The sequence below is a fragment of the Sceloporus undulatus genome, chromosome 1, assembly GCF_019175285.1.
Source record: "Sceloporus undulatus isolate JIND9_A2432 ecotype Alabama chromosome 1, SceUnd_v1.1, whole genome shotgun sequence".
In the NCBI taxonomy this organism is placed as follows: Eukaryota; Metazoa; Chordata; class Lepidosauria; order Squamata; family Phrynosomatidae; genus Sceloporus; species Sceloporus undulatus.
Window position 1 is genome coordinate 242,392,937 of NC_056522.1, and position 12,675 is coordinate 242,405,611.

General features: G+C 46.5%; 1 protein-coding gene and 1 long non-coding RNA gene across 6 annotated transcripts in view; both read left to right on the top strand.

Moving 5' to 3' along the window:
- LOC121931572 overlaps positions 1-12,675 on the top strand; it is a 152,972-nt gene that overhangs the window by 56,455 nt on the left and 83,842 nt on the right. The gene's annotated exons all lie outside the window — the stretch shown is intronic.
- LOC121931535 (leucine-zipper-like transcriptional regulator 1 homolog) overlaps positions 1-12,675 on the top strand; it is a 51,375-nt gene that overhangs the window by 17,257 nt on the left and 21,443 nt on the right. For 2 of the 5 annotated variants that reach the window (XM_042469441.1, XM_042469404.1), the window contains exons 1-2: positions 10,443-10,493; positions 12,405-12,495. The gene's annotated coding sequence lies outside the window, so the exon portion shown is untranslated. Of the gene's footprint in view, positions 1-10,442; positions 10,494-12,280; positions 12,302-12,404; positions 12,496-12,675 lie in introns of those variants that run through there. The other 3 variants (XM_042469432.1, XM_042469413.1, XM_042469424.1) reach the window with 2 other exon arrangements.

The window sequence follows — 12,675 nt, forward strand, 5'->3', positions numbered from 1 at the left end:
TAATGAAATGGCATTTAAGAAGTTGCTCTATAGTTTTAAATTACACTTTTTAAAACTGCTCTTCACCTTTTTTACATACATGTTTCAAATTTTTAAATATAATGTAGTTTATGGTTTAACTATTTTAATTTTGATTTTTAAAAAATCTATATTGTAATCATTAAAATGGTAAACCACTTTGGGTACCAATCTTGGGAAAGAGATGGGGTATAAATAAAGATTGATGATGATGATGATGATGATGATGATGATGATGATGATGATGATGATAGCTCGGCTACTCTCTTCAGACGTTATCAGTGTCATTTACTATAGGAAAATAATTTTAAATGGCAGCCAAACTGTCATATGCCCCCTTATAATTGCTATTTTTTTCTCCCCTCTTCCATGACTGTTCTGACTAATTCTCTTGGAATTGAATGGGAGAGTATAACATGGTGTAGTGATCTGAGTGTTGGATTAGGCTCTGGGAGACCAGTGTTTGAATCCTGCTCAGTCACTGGGTCACTTTGGGCAAGTTACACTGTCTCAGCTTCAGAAGAAAGCAACAGCAAATCTCCTATGTACAAATCTTGACAGGAAAACCTGTGCTAGAATTACTTTAGCCTTGCTATAAATGAGAAACAACTTGAAGGCACACAACAACAGCAACAAAGTTTACTTCCCTATTTGCTTCTTGAGGTTGAAAACAGATAATAGCGCGTGCACACCCACAGCTGAAGAGAGATGTCTGGTTGTGGGAAGTATACTACCTCAGTCTTGCCCTGGGAAACAAATTTAACTGGGATCCATAATGCACTGGTAAATTATGAAATGTTCAGGCAGCCATCATGAGAGTCCACATAGACCAGCAGCTGTGTTGATCTGTGTGCATGTGTGCGCGCACTTGTGCATGTGTGTGTGAGAGAGAAAGAGAGAGAGAGAGAAAAGGAGAGATTGCCAAATCAGAATTCTTTCCATTATGTCAGAGGTTGCTCACAACATTATGCGGTTGCTGTAAAAATCTCTTCACCACTACGCTGAGGATTGCAACTGCATTCAGAGAAAAGCCTAAAGTAAATGTCAGAAGACTTATACTTCTCTGCAAATCAAAATATTTTGGACATTTGATCTCAAAGTTCCTGTCTCTACTATAACCCTGTCAGAGATGTGCATTGTCTTAAAGGGTGGGCAAATTGAGGCTGCTTTCCAGTTGTTGTTGGACTAGGTTGTACCTTTCAGGACATCCCTAGAGTTACCCTTGGGCTCCTGTCACTCTCCTTGCTGCTCTTAATCCTTTCCTGGATTGGGTAGTAGTATTGGAATTAGTGTGTGCAGTAGTTAGAGATCCTGCCTAAGGAGGAAAGACACCAATGGCTTGGAGAACAAACTATGAGTCCTTATTGAAGGAGCTCCAGTCTAAGAAAGGCCTGAAACAGACAGGCCAAAATAAAGCTGCTTCGAGTCACTTTGGAGGTATGCTGTTTCAATGATACCTCCTAAGAGTCCAGAAGCCGCACCAAAGCCACGCTCCAGTCGTAAGGACTGGAGTGCAGCTTTGGTGCAGCTTCCAGACTTTTAGGACGCATGCATCATTGAAACACCATACCTCCAAAGTGACCTGAAGCAGCTTTATTTTGGCCTGTCTGTAGGGCCATAGGAAGGTTACTCAGGGAACTATTTTAATCTACGACTTTGAGCATACAGGGCAAAAGGAGCATCTAGAGGCCGCTGCTGCCCTGACCACTCTCCATTCGGTGTGGGCAATGGACTGCCAGCAACAAGCACTTTTTTGTGCTTCTTTTTGCGCCGGGTTTGGGCTGCCTTAGGTGGCCGCAGCACCTTCTGCCTGTACAATCTTTTCTTTATCTCTAAGTCATAATTTCCCTACCTGACTCTCGAGACAAGCCTCAGTTTAATAATATCCAAAATCCATAAAATAGTGTTACCTTTATTAGACCAACTAAAAGGCACATAATACATGATGCAAACTCCTCTGGCTCCATCAGGAAGAAGTGTTAAAAATCACCTGTTACTGTCTCTGTCCTGTGCAATACTACCCACCCCCCTTCTTTGGCAGAGAACCTAGATCTCAAAGGAGTTTTCTTTTTGTGCTGCTAATGGAGTTTACATTTTATTTCCTGGACTTTAGGACTCTTTGTATCCCACTGCCAAAAAAGAGGAATGGCCCCTGTCTACATGGATATCCTTCCATATAGGGTTGCCATTTCACGGCGGTGGGCGGGACTTCCCCACCTCCTGGGTGGCGTCCCCGGTCCCGCCCCGCCCTCCTCCCATTCCCGGGTGGCTGCCCGACCCAGGGCTCCCAGGGCTGCTGCCTCCCTTTCATACAGTGCTCAGCAGCTAGGGTTGCCATAAGTCAGGACCTCCAAACCGGGACAAATGTAGGACAAATGTAGGGCCACATTTTCAAATGTAGGACACACTTTTTAAAATGGAGGACACATGAAAAAATTGATAATTTTAATTTTTTTTAAAATATAAATGCATGTTTCTTAGGCATGCTCAAAATGGAGGACATTTTGGCATTATTCCTAGACAGAAGGCTGAAATGTACTTCTCTTTCTGGCCAAACACCCCCCCACCCAATTCTCCAACTACATGTCCCACCCCCAAGCAGGCATAGCATTTAAAAACCACAGGCAGTCTCTTGTGCCACTGCAAACTACATGTCCCAACCCCAAGCAGATTAATAGACAAGCAGTCTCTTTGTGCCACTGCCAAACTCTACAGTACCACCCCCCAAGCAGGCGTAGCATTTAAGACCACAGGCAGTCCCTCTTGTGCCACGGCAAACTACATTTGCCCACCCCAATAAGGCGTAGCAATTTAAAGACCCAGGCAGTCTCTTGTGGGCCACTGCAAACTACATGTACGCACCACCCAAATCAGGCATAGCATTAAAACCACAGGCAGTCTCTTGTGCACTGCAAACTACATGTCCCACCCACAAGCAGGCATAGCATTTAAAGACACAGGCAGTCGCCTTGTGGGCCACTGCAAACTACATTTCCCGCCCTCCAAGCAAGGCAATAGCATGTAAGAACCAGAGTGCAGTCGCTTGTGCCACTGCAAACGAACATTCCCACGCACAATCAGCATTATAGGCATTTAAAGACCACAGGGCAGTCTCTTGGGCACTGCAAACTACATGTCCCACCCCAATCAGGCATAGCAGTTAAAAAACCACGGGCAGTCCTCTTGTCGCACCAACCGCAACTACCATGTCCCCACCCACGAACAGGCCATATAGCATTTAAAGACCACAGGCCAGTCTCTGGTGGCCACTGCAACGACATGTCCCAACCACATGCAGGCGTAGGCATTGAAAAGGACCCAACAGGCAGTCCTTGGGCCACTGCAAACTACAAGTCCCAGCGCCCAAGCAGGCGTAGATAAAAAGACCAAGGCAGTCTCTTGTGCCACTGCAAACGACACTACACGCCCACCCCCAAGCAGGCCATAGCATTTAAAGCACAGGCAGTCTCTTGTGCCACTGCAAAGACTACATGTCCCAATCCCACCCACCCCCAAGCAGGCATAGCATTTAAATTGAAGACCACAGGCAGTCTCTTGTGCCACTGCAACTACATTATCCCACCGGGAAGAAGGCCACAATCAGCAGAGCATTTTAAAAACCACAGGCATCCTTGTGCCAACTCGGCAAACTACATGTCCGAACCCAAGCAAGCATAGTATTAAGAGACCGACAGGCAGTCTCTTGTGCCACTCGCAAAACTACAGTGTCCCAACCCCAAGCAGGCATAGCAATTTAAAAACCACACCAGGCGATTCTCTTGTGCAACTTGCAAACGACATGCCCACCCCCAAGCAGGCATGGCATTGAAAGACCACGAGCAGTCTCTTGGCCACTGCAAAACTACATTTCCTTTTCCTTTCCCGCCCCCAAGGCAGGCATGGCAGTTAAAGACCACGAGCAGTCCTCTTGTTGCCAACTGCAAAACTACATGTCCCACCCCGCAAGTCAGGCATAGCAGTTAAGACCACAGGGCGAGTCCTGTGCCCACGGCAAACTACATTTCATCCCTTCGCCGCCCAAGCAGGGCATAGCATTTAAAGGACCACAGGCAGTCTCTTGTGCCACTCGGCACTTGCAAACTACGATGTCCCAACCCCAAGCAGGCATAGGCAGTTAAAGACCACAGCGGTCTCGTGTGCCACTGCAAACTACATTTCCCCAACCCCAATCAGGCATAGCATTTAAAGACCACAGGCAGTCTCTTGTTGCCACTGCAATACTAATTTTCCCCCCCCCAATCAGGCATAGCATTTAAAGACGCACAGGCAGTCTCTTGTGCACTGCAAACGACATGTCCCACCCCCAGAGCAGGCATAAGCATTAAAGACCCACAGGCAGTCTTTGTGGCCACTGCAAGAGCTACATTTCCACCCCCAATCAGGCATAGCAGTAAAAACCACAGGCAGTCTCTTGTGCCACTGCAAACTACATGTCCCACACCCCAAGCAGGCATAGTATTTAAAGAAAAGTACCAACAGGCAGTCTCTTGTGCCACTCGCAAACTAACATGTCCCCAAACGCCCAAGCAGGCATAGCATTTAAAACACAGGTCAGTCTCTGTGATGCCACTGCAAACTACATGTCCCACCCCCAGCAAGGCATAGCATTTAAAGAACCACAGGCAGTCTCTTGTGCCACTGAGCAAAATACATTTCCCGAACCAGCAGGCATAGCATTTAAAAAGACCACAGGCAGTCTCTGGTGCCACTGCAAACTACAGGTCCCACCCCAGAGCAGGCATGCATTTAATAGACTAGCACAGGCAGTCTCTTGGCCACTGCAAACTACATTGTCCGCTCCCCCAAGCAGGCATGAGCATTTTAAAGGAAAGACCGCAGGCAGTCTCTGTGCCATTGGCAAAATACATGTCCCAACCCCAAGCAGGGCATAGCATTTAAAGACGCACGGCAGTCTCTTGTGCCAATGCAAACTACATTTCCCGACCCCAAGCAGGCATAGCTGTTAAAAAACACCCAACAGGCAGTCTCCCTTTATTGTGCCACGGAAAACTACAGTTCCCACCCCCCAAGGCAGGCATAGCATTTTAAAGACCACAGGCAGTCTCTGTGCCACTGCAAACTACAGGACTACATGTCCACCCCCAATCAGGCATAGCATTTAAAAACCCACAGACAGTCTCTTGTGCCACTGCAAACTACAGTGTCCCACCCACAAGCAGGCATAGCATTTAAAACCAAAACCACGAGCAGTCTCTTGGTGCACTGCAAACTACTTTCCACCCCCAATCAGGCATAGCATTTTAAGACACAGGCAGTCTCTTTGTGCACTGCAAACTACATGGTGGCCACCACCCAAGCAGGCATAGCATGTAAGACCACAGGCAGTCCTCTTGTGCAATGAAACTTACATGTCCCACCACCAAGCAGGCTAGCATAAAGACCACGAGCAGTTCTCTTGTGTCCAGCTGCAAACTACATTTCCCACCCCCCAAGCAGGCATAGCATTTAAAGACCACATGGCAAGTCTCTTGTGCCACGGCAAACCTACATGTCCCACCCCCAAAGCAGGCAGCATTTTTTTTTGTTAAAGGACCACAGGCAGTAGTTTGGCAGGGGCACAAGAGCGGCCTGTGGTTTTTTAAAATGGCTATGCCTGATTGGGGGTGGGAAACAATGTAGTTTGCAGTGGCTTAGAGAGACTGTCTGTGGTTTTTAAATGCTATGCGCTCTGCGTGGGTGGGACGGTGTTTGCAGTGGCACAAGAGACTGCCGGTGGTCTTTAAGCTATGCCTGCTTGGGGGTGGGACGTGTAGTTTGCAGTGGCACAAGAGACTGCCGGTGGTCTTAAATGCGACGCCCGGCTTGGGGGTGGGACATGTAAGTTGGCAGTGGCACAAGAGGACTGCCGGTGGTTTTTAAATGCTATGCCGCTTGGGGTGGGACATGTTAGTTTTGCAGCTGGCACAAGAGACTGCCTGTGGTCTTTAAATACTATGCCTGCGGGGGGGTGGGACATGTAGTTTGCAGTGGCACAAGGAGACTGCCTGTGGTTTTAAATGCTAGTCCTGAGTGGGGTGGGAATGTAGTTTGCAGTGGCAAAGAGGGAAGACTGCCTGTGGTCTTTAAATGCTATGCCTGCTTGGGGTGTGACATGTAGTTTGCAGGGCTCAGAGACTGCCTTGGTCTTTAATGCGATGCCTGCTTGGGGTGGGACGTGTAGTTTGGCAGTGGCACAAGAGGAATGCCTGTGGTCTTTAAATGCTACGCCTGCTTGGGGTTGGACAATGTAGTTTGCAGTGGCAAAAGAGACTGCCTGTGGTCTTTAATGCGACGCCTGATTGGGGTGGGTGGGGGACATGTAGTTTGCAGTGGCACAAGGAGACTGTCGTGGTCTTAAATGCTATGCTGCTTGGGGTGGGACATGTGAATTTGGGCAGTGGCACAAGAGGACGGCCCGTGGGTTTTTTAAAATGCTAGTGCCTGATTGGGGGTGGGGACTGTAGTTTGGCAGTGGCACAGAGAGATGCCTGTGGTCCTTTAAATGGCTATGCCTGATGGGAAGTGGGAAATGTAGTTTTGCAGTGGCACAAGAGACTGCCGCGTGGGGCTTAAATGCTATGCCTGCTTGGGGGGGGGAGGGAAATGTTAGTTTGCAGTGGCACAAGAGACGCCTGTGGTCTTAAATGCTAATGCCCTGCTTGGGGGTGGGACATGTAGTTTGCAGTGGCCAAGAGGACTGCTGTGGTTTTTAAATGCTATGCGCTGAGTGGGGGTGGACTGTGTTTGGGCAGTGGCACAAGAGACTGGCCTGTGGTCGTTAAATGCTACGCCTGATTGGGGGTGGGAAATGTATGTTTGCGAGTGGCCACAAGAGGACGCCTGGGGTCTTTAAATGCTAGCGCATGCTTGGGGGTGGGACATGTAAGTTGGCAGTGGGCACAAGAGACTGCCTGTGGTCTGTAAATGCGTATGCCGGCTTGGGGGTGGGGGGGACATGTGAGTTTGCAGTGGCACAAGAGACGCCCTGTGGTTTTTAAATGCTATGCCTGATTGGGGGTGGGACATGTAGTTGGAGAATTGGTGGGGGGGTGTTTGGCCAGAAAGAGAGTACATTCATTTCACCTTCTGTCTAGGAATAATCCAAAATGTCTCCATTTGAGCATGCTAAGAAACAAAATCATTATATTTTTTAAAAAAATAAATTATCAATTTTTTCATGGTCTCCATTTTAAAAAGCGTGTCCACATTTAAATTGGCCCACCATTTGTCTACATTTGTCCGGTTGTGGAGGTCCGGACTTGATGGCAACCCTATCTGCAGCCATCTTAATTATGAACAACTATAACAACATCTGGACAAAATGTAAGCTGTGACTCCAACATCTTTTTTTTATTCGCTTATTCTGTTTGATTTTGAACACCTTTGATTGACAAGAAGCCCAGAAGGAAACGTCGAAAGCTTACATTTTGTTGGCCCAATACTTCTTCCCTGCAGGCCCACCCTCCATAGCATCCTCTGAGCAGTGACTGACTGGCTCCAACCAGGCTTGCCCAGCTACTCCCTTCACACTGCAACTTCCAGCATTCTTTATCATTAGCTGTGCTGGCTTGGGCTGCTGGCATTTGCAATGATGCCATTTTGCAGGGCTGCAGTTTTCCTACCCCTGTATCCAGGCTGTTCTATCAGTTCAGCTGAGAAAATAATAATAATAATAATAATAATAATAATAAATAAATGTGTACTTCCCAAAAATTAGGATTCAAAGTGGCTTGCAGTCTAATAATATAATACAATTAAAAACTTCTAAAAATGACAGTTAAAAAGCAATTAAACTACTACAATATTAAGATAAATCATTAGTTTAAAAATAGAATGCAATTAAAAAAGATAAAAGCACTTAAAAACCATACACTTTAAAATCATATAACACCTTCAGGACGTTCTTTAAAATCTTTTTGTTTTAAATGCCTATCTGAACAGGAAGGTCTTTGCTTGCTGGTGGAAGGACAACAAAGAGAGGGCTATTCTGGCCTTCCTTTATTCCCCCAGCTCCTTTTTCTCTGCTGTTTTAAAAAATGTACCCCTTCCCTCCCTCCCTCTTGCATTCATTCCCCTTGCTCAAATATGAGGACTCTCTGTGTGTTTGTGCCAGTTGAGCTAAATTCCACAGGCAATCATCCAAATCAACCATTATACAGTGGGCCCTCCGCATCTCCTGGGGTTAGGGGCACAGGACCCCCATGAAAGTGGGAAAACTGCAAATAAAAAAACCACTATTTTTTTTACCTGTGAGAACACCTTTCTAGGAATCTCTAGGTCCTCCAGTTCAACTCTGTGGTGAACCTCTGCCAGAGGTTCACCACAGAATCATGCTGGAAGAACTACAAATGCTTACAGAAGTGTTTTCTCTAGTAATTTCTAGGTCCTCCAGTACAACTCTATGGTCAACGTCTGGAAGAGTTGCGCTGGAGGACCTAGAGATTCCTAGAGGGAACATATTAATCAAATCCACAAAAGTAAAAACTGCAAATGTGGAGGGACAACTATATATTTTAGAAATTTAATGTGAATTTTTATATACTTTAGCAGTGGTGAGGTTGGTGTCACCAGGTGTGACACCTTGCCCTACCTCCTCCCCCCACTGGTTGCCTGCCCACCCAGACCACTGCTGAGGTGGGGGACATGCCTCCAGAGCACCCATTCAGGGTCCATCGTGGCTGCTCTCTAAGACGTCACCCAGTGTGGCCTGCAACCTAGGGACACCACTGTACTGGAGCATTTTATTAATGGTTCCATGTCATGCCCCACTTTGAAGTGGACTTGTGGCATGACGTTCTGCAATAGCTGCTGAACTGAACATTATATGCATCTTAATATTTGCACTAAACTGTGTGACGCAAGGCCAGAAAGTTATCTTTTGTTCTTTACAATATTTTCTGTTCAACTGAGCTTTAGGAAGCAAATTGCATTTGTTAATGTGTGGCCCAAACTCTCCCCGGAAGCCAAGATGACGAAACTGAGGCTTTTGTACTTCCGATGCACCACGAGAAGAGATTACTCACTAGAAAACATAATAATGCTAGGGAAGGTAGAAGGCAGCAGAAAAAGAGGAAGACCAAAGGCCAGATGGATAAGACTCATTGTGGAGGCCATGGGTATGAGCCTGCAAGACCAGAACAGAGTACAGTAGTGGAGGACAGGTCTTCTTCCTCAGGGTCCCCATGAGTCGGAGTCAACAGGACAACAGCTAAAACTAAAACAAAACAAAGACAGACAGACAGACAGAAAGAAAGAAAGAAAGAAAGAACAGGGTGACCAGAGTGTCCTCCTTTTCCAGGACATGTCCTCCATTTCAGCCTTCTGTCCAGGAGGAATTTCAAAACGTCCTCCATTTTGAGCTTAATTTAAGAAATACCATCTTAACTGAGAACAAAACTAGCAAAATGCAGGCCCTCTCGCTAACATCTTCATTTCCTCCCTCTCCTGTATGGTTTTGACATTTTTGCCTGATGAAGAAGCCAGTGGAGCTTCAAAAGCTTGCATCATGTATTTTGTGCATTTTGGATGGTCTGATAAAGGAATCACTGTTTGGTAGATTTGGGATGTTATTGGACTTTGCTATATGGCCAACACAATGATCCCGGCTAAGCTTTTTTTTTTAAAAAAATATTCTTTTTAAAATTACATTCTGACACACATACTACAGAATAAACTAACACACCGAAGATACAAGGAACAAACATTAAAAAAACCCAAAAACCATATAACAAATGATCAACTATACATCACCTATCACCATACATCCTTACCATATACTGTGCAATATTGTCAGATTTAATCACCAAAAAAATCCTCATCTCTAGTCTCCATCTATCACTTTGCTCTTTTTCCACCTTCTCTCCTTTTTCATATTTCAGTTCTTCTCCTATCTTATCTTCTTGAGGAATTTTTCTCATTTCTCATCTAAAACATTCTTATTTCATGCTTTTTTAATCCTCTGATTATTTCCAAGATTGCTTTCAGAAGCCTGACAATTTCTCATGGAACTTACTAAAACCAATGACAGTGCTTGCCCATAGAGAAAACCATACTTGCCCAGAGGGAATCCTTGGGGAGCACTGGCCCAATGATTCCCCACTATAGTATACCCAATGATTCTCTCTGGGCCAGTCTGCTGTCCCTCTGGGCAAGTCCTGTCCTTTGTTTTAGTACCTGCTGCTATTTCTTGTCCAGTCTTTCCTAAACCTGTGCTTGGGTTTATTTCTCAGAAGATGAGTTAATTTATCAGTTTCAGGTTCCACGATGACATTCCTGGGAGGGCTTTCAGCTTGTCCTCCATTTTGCTGGGAGGATGGCATTGCCCCCCCCCCTTTTGAGTCAGGGCTCTCGGGGGCGCGCCTTAGTCGGGGGCGCGCCTTGCTGAGCCACTCCAGAGAGAGAGAGAGAGAGACTGTGCCAGAGGCAGGAGGCGAGGCGAAGAGGCAGAGGCAGAGGTGAGGGGAGCCCTGGGGTTCTGGGGGGAAGGAAGGGGACCCCAAGCGCCCTAGTCTGAGGAGACGGGGGCCTCCCTGGTTGGAGGGCAGGACAGACTGAGGGCCATGGGGAGCCTCCTCCTCCTCCTCCTGCCCCCTCTGCCTCTGCTGCTGCTGCTGCTGCCCAGGGAGCCTCCAGTTGCTGCTGCAGCTCTTCTTCTGCTGCTGCTGAGGGTCTGGTGGTTTCCGTTAACTTCTGGAGGAAGGAGAAGTGGCTGGCTTTATTTGGTGTCTTTGTCCAGAGGAAGGGCAAGGCCAGCCCTCTCTGGAGAAAGCTGCCCAAGGAGAAGACCCCCCTCTCCTCCCCCCAGGAGGGTTCAGGGAGCAAAGGAGGAGAGGATAAGAAAAAACAGGGGGCCCAAAGTTGGAGAAAAGGGAGCCCCAGCAGTCTAGTTCTTGGGCGTCTGAGGGAATGTCCCCCAACTCTCTGCTTTTGGGATATAAGCCTTGCTGGCCAGGCCTTTTTCTCCCCCCATTCTCTCTCCCTCTGTCCTTATGTTGTTGTTGTTTATACTTACACAGTATTACTGTTTGTGTCGTCCTTGTTGTGCGCCTTCCAGTCGTTTCCCCCACTTTTGCCCCCCCCCCCCAAAGGCGGTGATCTTTTCATGGGTTTTTCTTGGTGAGCTTTTGAATACCCCCCAAATCTTTACCAGGACAGCATAGGCTTCGTACATTGGGTCTCCTCCCTCAGACTCCCTAGTCTTGCTTTAAGTCCCGGCTTCTGACTGGGAGCATCTGCCCCTCTTCCCCAGCCCCCCCTCGCTGGCAGCTGCTTACAGTCATTTTTTTGGAGCAGCAAATGCTCTCTCCCTTCTCAGTTGTTTCTTCTTCTCATGTTCCACAGCTGAGCCCTAGCATTAAAACACACACAAGAAGCTTCAGGGCTGGACTCTGGGGAATTCTGGTCACAAGCTTTTCCTTGGGTCCAAAGTTTTCTGTGTCTCCAAGATTATATTGTGAGGCAATGAATGCGGAAGGCCCATTTCGTATATTGCCCAGAACCAACACCTTTTCCTGTTTTGAAAAAAGGAGGGGAGCATAGGAACAACGATTCTTAAGTTTACTCTGTTTGGGGAGAGGCAGTAGTGTCTTATTAATCAGAAGACAAAATCTGATCCCATCACAGCCAGGAGTACAAAAATAAAGTGCACTAAGAGGAGATGGCATGTTTTAATATCTGCAAGACTTGTAGGCTCCGTAACATCTTCTATAGAACTTTTCTGTGTTCAGTATGTTTTCTGTTTACCTAAATAACCAGAGGGACTAGGCTGAGAAATAACATGCCCAAACCCTTGGGGGGATCATAATGGCTCAATGGGTGTTTAAGCCTAACCATTATATCATGTTCGCATTTGATTTCCTCTTGTTCGGAACTGACCATTAAGTGTGTGTGTCCTTAAAGCAACTAAGGAGCTGGGTATGTTCAACTTGGTGAAGAGAAGACTAATAGGTGACATGATGACACTCTTTAAATAACTCAGTGGTTGTTCTAGAAGGTAGGACCAATTCTAGTGGTTTGATGTTCTAGGAGGGTCAGAGTAGTTCAGAAATAGAACTAATTGCCTAGAGAGGTGATGGGGTCTCCTTCTCTGGACTCTTTCAGAAAGAGGATGGACAGCTACCTGCTGGGAATGCTTTAGCTGGAGATCCTGCATTGAGCAAGGGGTTGGACTCCATGTCCAATGAGACCCCCTCCAGCTCAATGGTTCTATTAGCTTCCCTGAGCCCAGGGCTTTCAGATGTCATTGGGACCAGGAACAAACTAGGTGACATTGTGCATTAAAGGAAAGATAATTTATTATCTGAGCCATATTCTTGGAATCTGATGTGTCTATAACACTAAAACAATGTTTTGTGTTTTGACAACAGACTACTGCACCTGTGACTTCTGCTCCCCAGGAAGTGGCTCATCAAAAACCCATCCATATTCAAGAGCTGGAAAGAAGGAAGTGCCAAGCAGGTCAGTAGTTCAATCAGATTCCCGTTACTTCTATGGATAGTGTACTTCCGATGGCAGGAATAGCAACCTGGTGCTCTCCAGATGTCCTGGACAACAAATCCCATATTTCCTAACCTCTGGTCATGCTGGCTGAGATTTATGAGGGTTGTTATAGTGGCTGTTGAATGTCTTCATGTCAAT